We start from the raw sequence: 13,308 nt of genomic DNA on the forward strand, positions 1-13,308 counted from the left end.
TGCACCATGATAGACAGCATCCAACATCTGCAGGGTTCTTGTAGGAGTGTTCATGTAAATAATGTCACCGTAATCAATGGAGGGAAGGAAAGTCACAGTTACAAGGCGTTTCCTAGTATTCAGAGTTAGACAGGATCAGTTTCTGAAAAAGAAACCCAGTTTAACTTTCAGTTTCTTTACCAAGTTTTCCACATGGAGCTTAAAAGAGAGATGCGAATCGACCAAGATACCCAAATATTTATAGTTATCAACAAACTCAATCGAGACACCATTTGAGGATAAAATCTGAGGAGGAACTGCTGGGACCAACTTCCTATTTGAAAAAAGCATCCCTTTGGTTTTGTCTGCATTTAGGACAAGTTTGAGGTGGAACAAATCTGTCTGGATGATGTCAAAATCTGGAATGGTTGTGCAATGGTTTCATAGTTCAACCAGTAAAAAACATTATTTTAATTTAAAAAAAAAGAACAAATGCATATCGCCCACCATATTTCATGACAGAGTTTTAGACTAAATTCATCTTATGTTGAGTTAGACATTTTAGTCAAAACTTATGATTGATGTTTTTCATGATTCCTTGCAATGTGAGGTCTCGCACAAACTGTTAGCCCTCAAAGTATGGGTTGGGGATGGTTCTCAGCTACTACCACACAAAATGCTGGCCATATATTTATAAAACTAGTTGTTTTCAGGGGTACTGGAGAAGTGAGTCCTATCGTTGGTCGAACCTCAGATCCAGGAGGAACAATGTGAGTTCCGTCCTGGAACACTGGATCAGCTCTTTACCCTCGCTAGGGTCCTTGAGGGGTCATGGGAGTTTGCCCATTCAGTCTACATGTGTTTTGTGGACTTGGAGAAGGCATTAAACTGTGCTCCTCGGGGTACACTTTGGGGGGTGCTCTGTGAGTATGGGATTGGAGACCCGTTGTTACAGGCTGTTCAGTCCCTATACAAGTGGTGCGAGAGTTTGGTTCACATTGCCGGCAGTAAGTTGGACCCTTCAGGGTGGGAGTTAGACTCTGCCAGGGCTGCCCGTTGTCACCGATCCTGTTCATAACTTTTATGGACAGAATTTCTCAGTGCAGCCAGCTGGCAGAGGGTTTCCGGTTTGGTGGCCTCAGGATTCCATCTCTGCTCTTTGCAGATGATGTGGTCCTGTTGGCGTCATTGTGTCGTGATCTTCAGCTCTCACTGGAGCAGTTTGCAGCCGAGTGTGAAGCGGCTGGGATGAGAATCAGCACCTCCAAATCTGAGGCCATGGTCCTCAACCGGAAAAGGGTGGATTGCTCTCTTGAGGTCCAGGGTGAGGTTCTATCTCAAGTGGAGGAGTTCAAGTATCTCTGGGTTTTGTTCACGAGTGAGGGAAGAATGGAACGTGAGCCCCTGGTACCCCTGGAACCCCCTGGTGTTTTCAGCATAAATTGCTGCAGGAGGAGGATTTTGTGAAATACATTGGGTTGCAGATAGATGAGTTCTTTTTATACTAATCAGACAACAGCATCCATCAGATGGGAAGTCTTTAAAGCATTTCTTAGAGGACACATTATTAGCTACACGAGCAACAAATCCAAGACTGCCAAGATTAATAGGCAGAATTTTGAAAATAAAATAAAGGTGGTGAGAAATGTGTGTTCACTAATTACAAACCAATATCTTTGTTGTAACAATTTTCAAAAATATTAGAGAAATTATTTGTAACCAGATTAGATAGATTTATAGATAAACAGAACATTTTAAGTAACAGTCAATATGGGTTTAGAGCAAATAATTCAACATCAATGACTCTCATGGAATTAATAGAAGAGATAACTGCTGCTGGTCAAAAACAGTATTGTGTTAGCGTTTTTGTTGATTGAAAAAAGGCCTTTGACAATATTGACCACACCAAATAATACAAATAAAGTCCAGTTGTTTTTGTATTGAACGCTTTTTGAATTCATCATGTCCTGGATGACTGAGAATCTTCACCAGCATATTGACCACACCGTTCTCCTTGAAAAACTGAATAAGTACTGCATTAGAGGATTAGCACCACAGTGAGTATCCTGTTATTTGAATAATAGGAGACAGTTTGTACAGGTAAATGATGTAAGATCTGAATTTTGTGTTAATGGATGTGGAGTTCCTCAGGGCTCTGTGTTGGGACAAAAGTTGTTTATTTTGTATGTGACTGATCTGGTACAGGGCTTTTGAAGTGTGTTTTATTTGCAGATGATACCACATTTCTTTTGTTTGGGTGAAGATATTGAGATGTTAGAGATGATATAGGCAGAATTCATAAAAATACAAACTTGGTTCCAACTTAATAAGTTATCATAAAATTTGGAAAAAAAAAACAACTACAACTAATTATCAAAGTCCCATTTAAAATTGACAGTATTGACATTCATTGAATTAATTAAATAAAATTTTGAGGTGTTGTTATTGATGAGAAGCTGACATGTAAATTACTTAAGAATAAAAATAGGAGACGGAGCTGATGCTGGAAGAGGGGAGTTTTCACATGTACCCCAAAGTTGGGTCAAAGTTACAGCACGTCTGTGTGTCATTTATGTTATTATTCTTTTTTGTTTTCCATGTATAAATTTAGATGTTGTTAAGAAAGAGAGGTTGCACCCAACTAATAAAACTAAATGTAATTTACGGCCGGATAAAATAATATTTGGTAACATAAAAATGGGAGCAAAAACAGCTAAAAATCAGATATGAACAATATCAAACTCCGCACTTTTAATGTTAAGGGGATACATCACCCAATAAAACGGAAGAAAATATTAAGCTTTCTAAAAAAGGACAAGATACAAATTACATTTCTTCAGGAAACCCATCTGGTGGATAAAGAGCACTTGAAACTTAAGCGAGAATGGGTAGGCCATGGCCTTTTACTCCTCCTTCTCCTCTAATAGCAGAGGAGTAGCTATATTGATACATAGAGCAGTACCTTTTGTGCCTGAGTCTTATGAACAGGACTCTGAAGGCAGATACATTCTCGTTTGAGGGTCCCTTTGGGGTACGTCTATTACATAGAGGAATATTTAGGCTCCTAACCCACTGCCCCCATCATTCTGGACAAAGATAGCTGCTGAACTAGAGGAGTTTATGAGCTCTATAACAGTGCTGGGCAGTGATTTTAACTGTTGTCTAGATGAAAAGGAGGACAGGTCCACGGTAACAGCACAGAGAAAATCAAATACAGGGGCACAGATGATGAAAATGTTAAAGGATACATCACTGGCAGATGTGTGGAGAACCATGAATCCATTAGATAGGAATTATAGTTTCTATTCCAATCCACACAATTCATACTCAAGAATCTTTTTTTTTTTAAATACCTCCTCAGGTTATGGGACAAGTAACTGCATGTTCTATAGGGTCAATCCATATCAGTGACCATGCCCCAGTTTACATGCAATTGTCAATTACTGATACTACAGCTCTAACCTAGCAATGAGGATCTCATGGTCGATGGTGTCAAAGGCGGCTGTGAGGTCCAATAGGACAAGCAGCACAGAATCACCAGTATCAGTGGTTGAGAAAATGTCATTAAAGACCTTCAGCAGTGCAGTTTCAGTGCTGTGGAGAGGTTTAAAGCCAGATTGGAATAGCTCTAAGATGGCGTGACCCTCCAGGAAGCACTTCAACTGGGACTCAACTATTTTCTCCAGTAGTTTAGAAACAAATGGGAGTTTGGAGACAGGCCGGAAGTTGGACACGACTGAGGGGTCAAGGTTTGTTGTTTTTTTTCAGGAGAGGCTGGACAGCAGCATGTTTAAAGGATTTTGGCACCACGCCAGTGGATAAACTACTGTTTACTATAGTAAGAATGGACGGACCTAGAGTAGGAAAAACCTCCTTTAGTAGTCGAGGGGGGACCACATCAAAGGGGGAACCAGAAGGTTTCAAGCTGCACATGACCTGCTCTAGAGAAGATAGAGTGATGGGTTCAAAATGGTCAAATAGAGCTACAGATTGAGGTGGGATGGATGGGTCATGAGTTGGAGGGGAAATGAGAGCCCGGGTGGTCGCAATTTTTTCCAAAAAGAAATGTAAGAAGTTCTCGCACTGCTCAGTCGAGGCTTCCAGAGGTGATGGTTCAGTGAGGTGGAGAACAGAGTTTAGGGTGGAGAAGAGGACACGTGGGTTGCGAGAGTTTGAGGTAATTATATCAGAGAAGTATTTGGATTTAGCAGCTTTCACTGCTTTCTGATGACGGCGCCAACTCTCTTTGAGTATCTGGAAAGAGACCTGCAGCTTGTCTTTCCTCCACTTGCGCTCTGCCCTCCTACATTGCTGTCTAACGGCCTTGGTGACGTCACTCAGTCAAGGTTCTGCTCTGAGTTTTGATTTTTTGGTTTTAACAGGTGCAGCATGATCCAGAGTCTTTAAGCAGACAGAGTTGAACTGGGATGTCAGCTCCTCAGTAGTGGTGAGAAACACCGGGGGCTGAATTATCATTTCAGAGTTATAAACATCTGTGAAATGTGCGGCAGTGAAGTGGTTAATGGTCCGGCTGCGACGTGCAGGGATGCACGGCTTAGGAGTTAGATGGGGGAGGGTGAACTCAAACCGGACTGGCATGTGGTCTGAGAAAACTTTATCACCAATTTCAAGATGACTAACAGTCACATCACGAGTTAAAACAAGGTCCAGTGTGTGTCCACGCTCTTGGGTGGGACCGTTTACATGCTGAGTTGGATTAAATGAGTCCAATAAATCTAAAAAGTCCTTAACCAAGGGCTGCTCCAGACAGCACATGTGCAAATTAAGGTCCCCAATAATGAAAACATGATTATATTTTGGTGTGATTTCAGCCAAGAAGACAGAAAACTCATTTATGAAATCCTTAGATCGAGGTGGGCGGTAGACGAGTGCAAATAACGTCGGAGGCGAGTGGCCGAGTTCAAAGACGCTCAGCTCAAAGCTGGCACAGGAAACTGGGCTGGGCAGTTGTTTACAGTCAAAAGTTGGTTTGAATATTACTAATAATCCACCACCGCACCGGCCTGATGGCCACGGTGCGTTAAAATACAGACAGTTCGGTGGCAATAATTCCATCAAGGCGCTGGACTCACCCAGAGACATCCAAGTCTCTGTGATGCAGAAAAAGTCCAACTCGTACTCTTGAAAGTAATCCCTGAGGATAAAAGTTTTGTTGGTAACAGATCTTGAGTTGACCAAACACATTCGGATACTGTTCAAAGTGGAGCCAGCAGCAGTGGAGTTTGCGCGCATCAGTGGCCTCAGATTTTCAATAACAGCCCCTCCGGCTCGGTCCGAGCTGCGCAACGGCTGACAACTCCCGCTGGTTACCTGGTCCGGGCACGCGGGAAGCTGGTGATGGTGTAGTGAACCTAACCTGAGGTCAAAATTAAGCCTAAGGTCAAAACCCTTGACCTTAAGAACCTTGTGGGACAGAAACTGTCATTTCATTGATCTGCATCCAGAAATACAGTTTGACCCATCCTGAGACTTTCTTTCTTGAATTAATCAAGTGGAAAAGACAATTCTCTATGATCATTACTATTTTACAAATGTTTGATAATCAAATTGTGTTAGTTCAAACAATGTTTACAGGTTGAAGAGAACTACTCATTTTTATTTACATAAACAGTAAGTAATGATTTTTATTCCTCATTCAAAGAAGAAATCAGGTTAATATGCATTTCTTGATTTTCTGTCTTCAATGAGCAAGTTTTGTAAGTGTGTGTTAAAGTTCAGGTTTCGGTCAACTAAGAAGTTTGCTGAAAAGAAATGTCATGTTTAACTTTTACAGCAAGATACTAGGTGAATTGACTCCACTAAGTCTGAAGTTCTCCAATAATCTTTCTGTCTGTTTTAAACAATCTTAATCTCTATCCTTGACTTTCCATAACACCTTACATCACAAACCACACCTCTGTTCTGGTCTATCCACCAATCAAAAAGCTCTCAAATGACCCGGAAGTCGAACCCATTTAAATGTGGCAACTTCCCGGTTCTCAAAGTGAGAGTGTTGTCGAAGAGAGACGAGATGAGTAGAGCTTTGAAAGAGTTGGAGACGTAAAGAGTTCAGAGTTCTTGGATGCAGAACGCAGGCATTCAAGATGATCCAGAGACGATTTTGGGAATTATAACTTCTGTTTGGATAACCTCGCACGACTCTCGAGGTATTTTAGCTGTTCTCAACGGAGACGCTGGAAGTGGCTGGAAGTAGGACTTCACGCCGAACTGATCTATCTTCAGAAAGGTAAAGTCGACCTTCACCAAAAGTGTACCGTTGGCCAAGCTGAGATCTGAAGGAGCGTGCACGTTCTGGTTAAAACAAACAAATTCCCTCACACATCTCTCTGTAAGATAAATCTCCATTTTCCATCTTTAAACTCTCCTTTCTCCTAAAATCATTACAGATATTTTTAGAAATGTCTGAAGCAAAGTTTCTCAATCACCGCCGTGTGAATTGATGTCTGCTGTTTTAGCTGAAAAGTGAAAACAATCGCCGTATTGTTCTCACTTCCTGTAAAACTAGCCATGTTGTTATTTTCATATTTTGCCAAATTAATGTAAATGTTTGATGTTAAACTTTGATTCTGTAAATAAATGACTGCATTCATTTTGATGGGTCAAAGATAAATAACGTCTCTCGTTACATTTCTGTTAAATTCAATGCACGACATTTACACAGTCAGAAAAATGAAGAACCCGTTAAATGTATGAATATATCTGCACCCTGTTCATACTACAATGGAAACCATGACCACCAGCTGAAGAGGAAGATGCAGTGCGCAGGGCTTTAAGGTTTACCAGCCGCCCAGCACGTTTTCCCCGGCGTCTGAAGCGATGTCTCTGGGCAGGGAGGTGAGGAGCGCAGCGGAGGTAAACTGGCACATCCGCCAGCGGGGGGGGTCCCAGAGGTACGCTCATATTGTTCCAAATAAGTGACATCGATGACAGAAAGATGAAGATCCAGAAGCTGTTGTCGGTCATACATCAGTAGTACGTTTATGTCACAGATAAAAAAACGAACAAAAACAAAAATAATCCGAACACCATCAGCAGAGGTGGATTGCAAGCCATGTACACGGACGCCATCTTTCTGGAAGTCTTTAATAATGTATATATGAATATGGAAATAAACCCAGCAAATACCTGGCATACCTGCTCAACCAGAGACAACATAACAATATAACAAGCATTAGGGATGCGGTGGGTAACAGACACTTTGATAAGAAAAATATTAGTTCTGTATGTGTCGTTTTACAAATCCTTACACAAATCTGATAACAATAGCACGAAAGAGGAACTGGATAAATTTCTTTTTAGAGTCAAGCTGCCAACACTGACAGAAGAGCAGCAAGACATTATGGGTAGGCCCATACAGGAAAGAGAAATATCGGAGGCAATAACACTAATGCGTAGTGGGAATTCGCCAGGCCTTGACAGATTTTCAGCCGAATGGTTTAAGCATATGAACATAATCTTAATACTTATCTAACTAAAACTTTAATTACAGCTTTAATGTCACACACCGGTTTCCAGAAACAATGTCATCAGCTGACATTTGTCTAATCTTGAAAAAAAAAACAAAGACCCAGAAGACCCGGCTTCTTACAGGCCTGTCGTACTTATTAATGTAGACGCAAAGATTCTGGCAAAGGTGCAGACCCTCAGGCTCGAACCTATGATTGCCCGTTTGGTAAAACCGGATTAAACAGGATTCATCAAGGGAAGAAATTCCTTTCACAATATTAGGAGGCTTATGAATATAATACTGTTTGCCAGTAATAATGCCATAAAAGGATTAGTGAGGTCCTCATTGAAAGCATTTGATAGAGTCGAATGCTTTTTTCTTTTTTGCAATATAGACAAATTCAAAATTGGGACAGGATTCATTGCATGGGTAAAGTTATTGTATCAATCCCCTAAAGCCTCCATAATTGTTAATTCCCATTGATCAGATCCCTTCCTCCTGGAGTGAGGAACCTGACAGGGGTGTCCACTGAGCCCTCTCTTGTTTGCACTGGTTATTGAGCCATTTGCAGAGCTTATAAGAAATGAAACCAAGATAAAGGGGATAGAGGTCGGAGATAAAACACATAAAATCTCTCTCTATGCAGATGATGTACTTTTGTTTTTGGATAAGACTGATACATCCATCCCTCATCTGATGGAATATTTAGAGCAATTCGGACATGTGTCGAGTTTTAAGGTTAATTTGTCAAAGACGGAGGTCATGCCTGTTGGGGATATGACGGGCTCTACTGTGCCTAACTTCCTCTTCCACTGGTCACCAGCAGGAATAACTTATCTCGGAATAAGAATCAGCCCTTTAAAAAAAAAAAAAAAAAACTGGTTAAACTTAACCTGGAACCAATCATGTCTTGAATAAAGGAAGATCTACTTATGTGAGGAACTTTACCTTTCTCCTGGTTGGGTAGGATGAGTGTGCTCAAAATGAACATATTACCCAGGATGTTGTACTGTCTTCAAATGCTACCAAACTCAATTCCAAAAAGCTTATTTATAAATCTTAATAAGGTGTTTACACATTTCTTATGGCAAGAGAAAAGGGTCAGAATGAAATTAGGTAAATTACAAAGAAGTAAGAACTTGGAGTCCCTAACATGCGTTTGTATTACTGGGCAGCTCAAATAAGATACGTGAAAGAATGGGTGAATCCAGATAGTACGAACGCATGGATTGATGTGGAATCCAAGAACTGTGGTATGTTGAACCTAAAAGGTTGCCCCTTTGTTAGCTATAAGAAAGTGAAAATTGAGGTCTAAAACAATTATATAGTACTGAACACACTAACTACATGGAACTAAATTTAGACCTATTTTAAACTGAAGGATCACTTCTCCCTGCTAGCCCAGTGTTCAAAGTGTCGTGAGATAAGGGTCTAGATTGCCTCGCTAACTTATTAGGACCAAATCAAAGAAATGTATATCTTATGTCTACGAGAATCTTGGGTCAAATCTAAAATGTTCTTGTGATTATATACGGAGACAATGGCAAATGGATTTAGAATGGCATATCAAGGATGACACCTGGGCATCAATCTTGAGAAACACACAATATGTTGACGTGTAATACGGACAGAGAGACACAATTTAAAATACTGCACAAGCTCCACATTACATGGATACTGAGGGGCAGGCTGGGGCTGGGCTCTTTGACTTGTAGTAAATGTAATCTAGAGCATGGCATGTACACACATATGTTTTGGAAATGTGTAAAGATTGAGAAGTTTTGGGGTGAGGTACAGGTTGAGGTGACCTCTTTGATGGGGTATGACCTAGATTTATCACCCCTTCACTGTATTTTGGGAGTTAAAGTGGACAGTGCAAAGAACACCCAGAACACAAATGATAGGAATATGTCTACATGCTGCAAGGAAGGCCATCCTCAAGCTCTGGATATCACAGGAAACCCCACATTGAGTGACTGGTATAAGGAGCTTCTGTGAATACTCCCACTGGAAAAACTGACCTACACCCAACGGGATAACAGCGAGGGATTTAAGATATGGAAACCACTTCTGGACAGACTAGATCCCACTGGCCTCAACTTTACAATTACATTGGGGATGACATGGTGCCTCATTTGTTTATTTATTTTTTACTTTTTTTTTTCTGTTGGTTTATTTTTTTATGCTTTTTGGTTATTGTAGAACCTGCTGTGTGTTTACCTGTTCTATTGAAAATGTTCATGCTGTGAGGGGGGAAAAAGAAGAAAAGTCAGAGTTTCTCTATATATGCGATAACTAACAAATGTGTATGTATTTGCTATTAGAACCTCAATAAATATACACTGCCTGGCCAAAAAAAAAAAGTTGCCACCAAAAAAAGGTCTCACACTAATACTTTGTAGTTTCTGCAATCTCCTTAGATGTTTTCTCTGCTTGATGTCAATGATTTGACCCTTCTCAAACAAACTGACATCTTTTCCACGACCACACGATGTGGCTGTCAACATGGTTGTTTAAGAAATGAGAAGCAACTCATCGCACCAGTTGGGGTTAAATAACTTGTTGCCAGCTGAAAGATAATCGCCCATGCAGTAATTATCCAATAGGAGGCTTGTATCTATTTGCTTAATTAAATCAAGGTGGCAACTTTGTTTTGGCCAGGCAGTGTATCTTATTTAAAAAAGGAATAAAAATAGCAACATCAATTGCATTACTGTATAAAGTAAAATAGTTTTTGAATGACAAAGCTTTATATACATTGTATAATGTAATGATTGTTCCATATTTAATCTATTGTATTGAAGTTTAGGGAAAAGCATGCAAAACAATTCCAAATCTTATTTTTAATTTACAAAACAGAGCTAAAAGAATTATTAGTAGGAAGTGTTATGGTCACTCAACAAATATATTATTTCATCCATTGAAATTATTAAAATTTTATGATTTGGTTGAATGTAGTACTTTACAAGTCATGTATAAAGCTCATAAAAATATCACCCCCAAATATTCAATTAAAATGTGTTAAAAAAGGGAGTCATTATAACCGTAAGGGAATGGAGACGTTTGTAAAACCTCCATTTAGAACTGGTCTGAAGGAGCTGCGTTGTAGTTCAGGGAACAGGATTATGGAATTGTCTTGATATCACCATAAACATTTATAAAACAATTTATATGTTTAAAAAGATGATTAAGTTTAAATTGTTGTGAAAGTTTGGTGCCATATGAAGGATATCTAATATTTTTTTGTTTTCACTTTGGAGATTTTTCAATCTTAAGTTGTTGTTTGTTTGTAGTTATTTTATATGTTTTTAAATAAGGGGCAGATATAAGAATTTTCTTCTGCTTTCTGCACCTTTTTCATTCAATGTTTTTCTTTTAAATGGATTTGTTTTGATTCTTTTGTTTCTTTTAATTGGATGAATAAATTAATAAATAAAAAATAACTAAATAAATTTCTCACAATGGCTGAGGAGCAAGAAATGGACTGCACGATGAAATATGAGCAACTCACACAGCTTCATACAACTTCAGATACTTTGTCAGGGGTTTGCTAGATTTGTTTATCCTTTTGTCATAAGGACATAATCATGAAGATCATGTTTCTGCTCAGAGGAGTTCTTTGGACCTGACACTATTCATATTGTCCCCCCAGTGGTCCAGTTTCCTAAACTGCTTCAAGAACACGCTGCAAGAAATGACAAGTTTTCTACTGATAGTGTTAAAACATATGTCTGTGTTATCTTAGTTGTTTTTTGGAAAGTGAATTAAAGAAATGGGAACAAATTTAGTGTTTTTGCAGTAAAGTTCCTGAAGATACAGGCTCTCAGTTAAACACAGAAAAACAGCTGAAACTTTTTCCACATGCTCCTGCAAAAGATCAATGTTTTGCTGCACCTGGATGAATGATCGGGATTATTTTAATCCATAAATATTTCAATGACATAAAATATTCTTTCATAAGTATTAATAAGGATAAAAAAAGTCAATAATTTTCAAAGTCATGAATATGGCCAAGCTGCTGTCTGCAGCATAATGTTCTGAGCGTACAATAGTTTCAGTTTAGAGTTTTATAAATTGGAACAATGAGCACGTCCTCACACACAGTGAGCAGATGTAAAGATTTATCTGATTTCATTTGGACAATAGATCTGAAGAAAAAAAAAAGTTGTTTACATGTCAGATTTATAAAAATAATAAAAATAAAAAATAAAAAAAATCAAGGAAGCCATCAGGAGAGTTCATGTTGGTTTTGTCGCCCCCACGTGGTCATAAAGAGTTACTGCAGATATAACTGACCTGCCACCATCAAATGGTTTCTTCACTCTGTAGAAAACTTCTCTTAGTTTGTTGATTCTGTTTAAACTCCATCATTTGAGGACAGCTTCCTCGTGACAGCAATAAAAAGGTTTGACTTGTTGGAGCAGAGCTGTTAAATGAACCTTAAAGCAGTAACTGTGGTGTTTCAAAATGTTTTCACTCATGTACCTGTCATGGATGCGAGTTGATTTGAAATCAAGGTTGCAGAAAAATCTCGAGGACCTCGCAAACATAAAACTGAATAGTTTAGTTCAAAAATAAATTGCTGACGAGGCAGCTAAAAACTACTTAAAAACTACACAAGGAGGCGTACAGGAGAAAACCAGGACGGACTCATACAGACAATAACTCAGGACAGATTTACAGACAGGAAAACAGAATATAAAGTTTCTAACAGGATTAAGTCAGGTTCTCTGGATGGACTGTTCTTTGTTGAAACGTTTCTTCTTTTATCCAGAAAACTTCCTCAGTCTGAGGAGCTGCAACAAACTCAGTCTTATAAATAGCACCTTCTCAGAGTGGATCAACCAGTTTGCTGCTGACAACCAAAACCAGCTGTTCACATGCAAAAAGAGGACAATCAGCCTAACAATTACTCGTTAGTGCTCTGATGGCTGCTTGCTATTCACAGGGGGCTGAGTGATACTAGCAATCACAGCATTGTAAGAGGGGGACAGTTGAACCCGGAGGCCTCCACCCCTGTTTAATGATGGACGATTTCTTTTCACAAAGATGGCCTCCTTTACTCCTCTCTCAAACCATCGTTCCTCTCTGTCCAGGATGTGACATCTTCATCCTTGAAAGAGTGACCGCTGGCCTGGAGGTGAGTGTAGACTGCAGAGTCCTGGCCTGATGATGTTGATCTTCTGTGCTGGGCCATCCTTTTGGCCAGTGGCTGTTTAGTTTCCCCAATGTAAGACTGATCACAGCCCTCCTGACACTGAACAGCATACACAACATTACTCTGTTTGTGCCGGGGATTGGATCTTTGGGATGGACCAGTCTTATTAAGATAAATAATGTTAAATAAATGGCAGCACGGTGGCGCAACTGGTAGAGCTGCTGCCTCTCAGCGAGCAGGTCCCTGGTTCAAATCCCGGTCCGGGGGCCTTTCTGGGTGGAGTTTGCATGTTCTCTCCGTGCATGCGTGGGTTTTCTCTGGGTGCTCCGGTTTCCTCCCACAGACCAAAAACATGCATGTTAGGCTGATTGGTAACTCTAAATTGTCCCTAGGTGTGAGTGAGAGAGTGAATGTTTGTTTGTCTCGTTTGTCTCTATGTGTCCCTGTGATGGACTTGCGACCCGTCCAGGGTGTACCCCGCCCCTCGCACAGTGATTGCTGGACATGGGCACCGGCGACCCCCGTGACCCAAAATGGAATAAACGGGTAAAGATAATGGATGGATGGATGGATGTTAAATAAATTATTTTTAAACATGAATGTTTCTGTTAACTTATTATTTTGTATGTGAATGTTTCTGTTCAGTGCCCTGAGATGGCTTCTGTTGTGACTTGGCGCTATAGAAATAAACTGAATTGAAACA

This window comes from Nematolebias whitei, chromosome 1, assembly GCF_014905685.2.
Source record: "Nematolebias whitei isolate Nwh7 chromosome 1, NemWhi1, whole genome shotgun sequence".
Taxonomy (NCBI): Eukaryota; Metazoa; Chordata; class Actinopteri; order Cyprinodontiformes; family Rivulidae; genus Nematolebias; species Nematolebias whitei.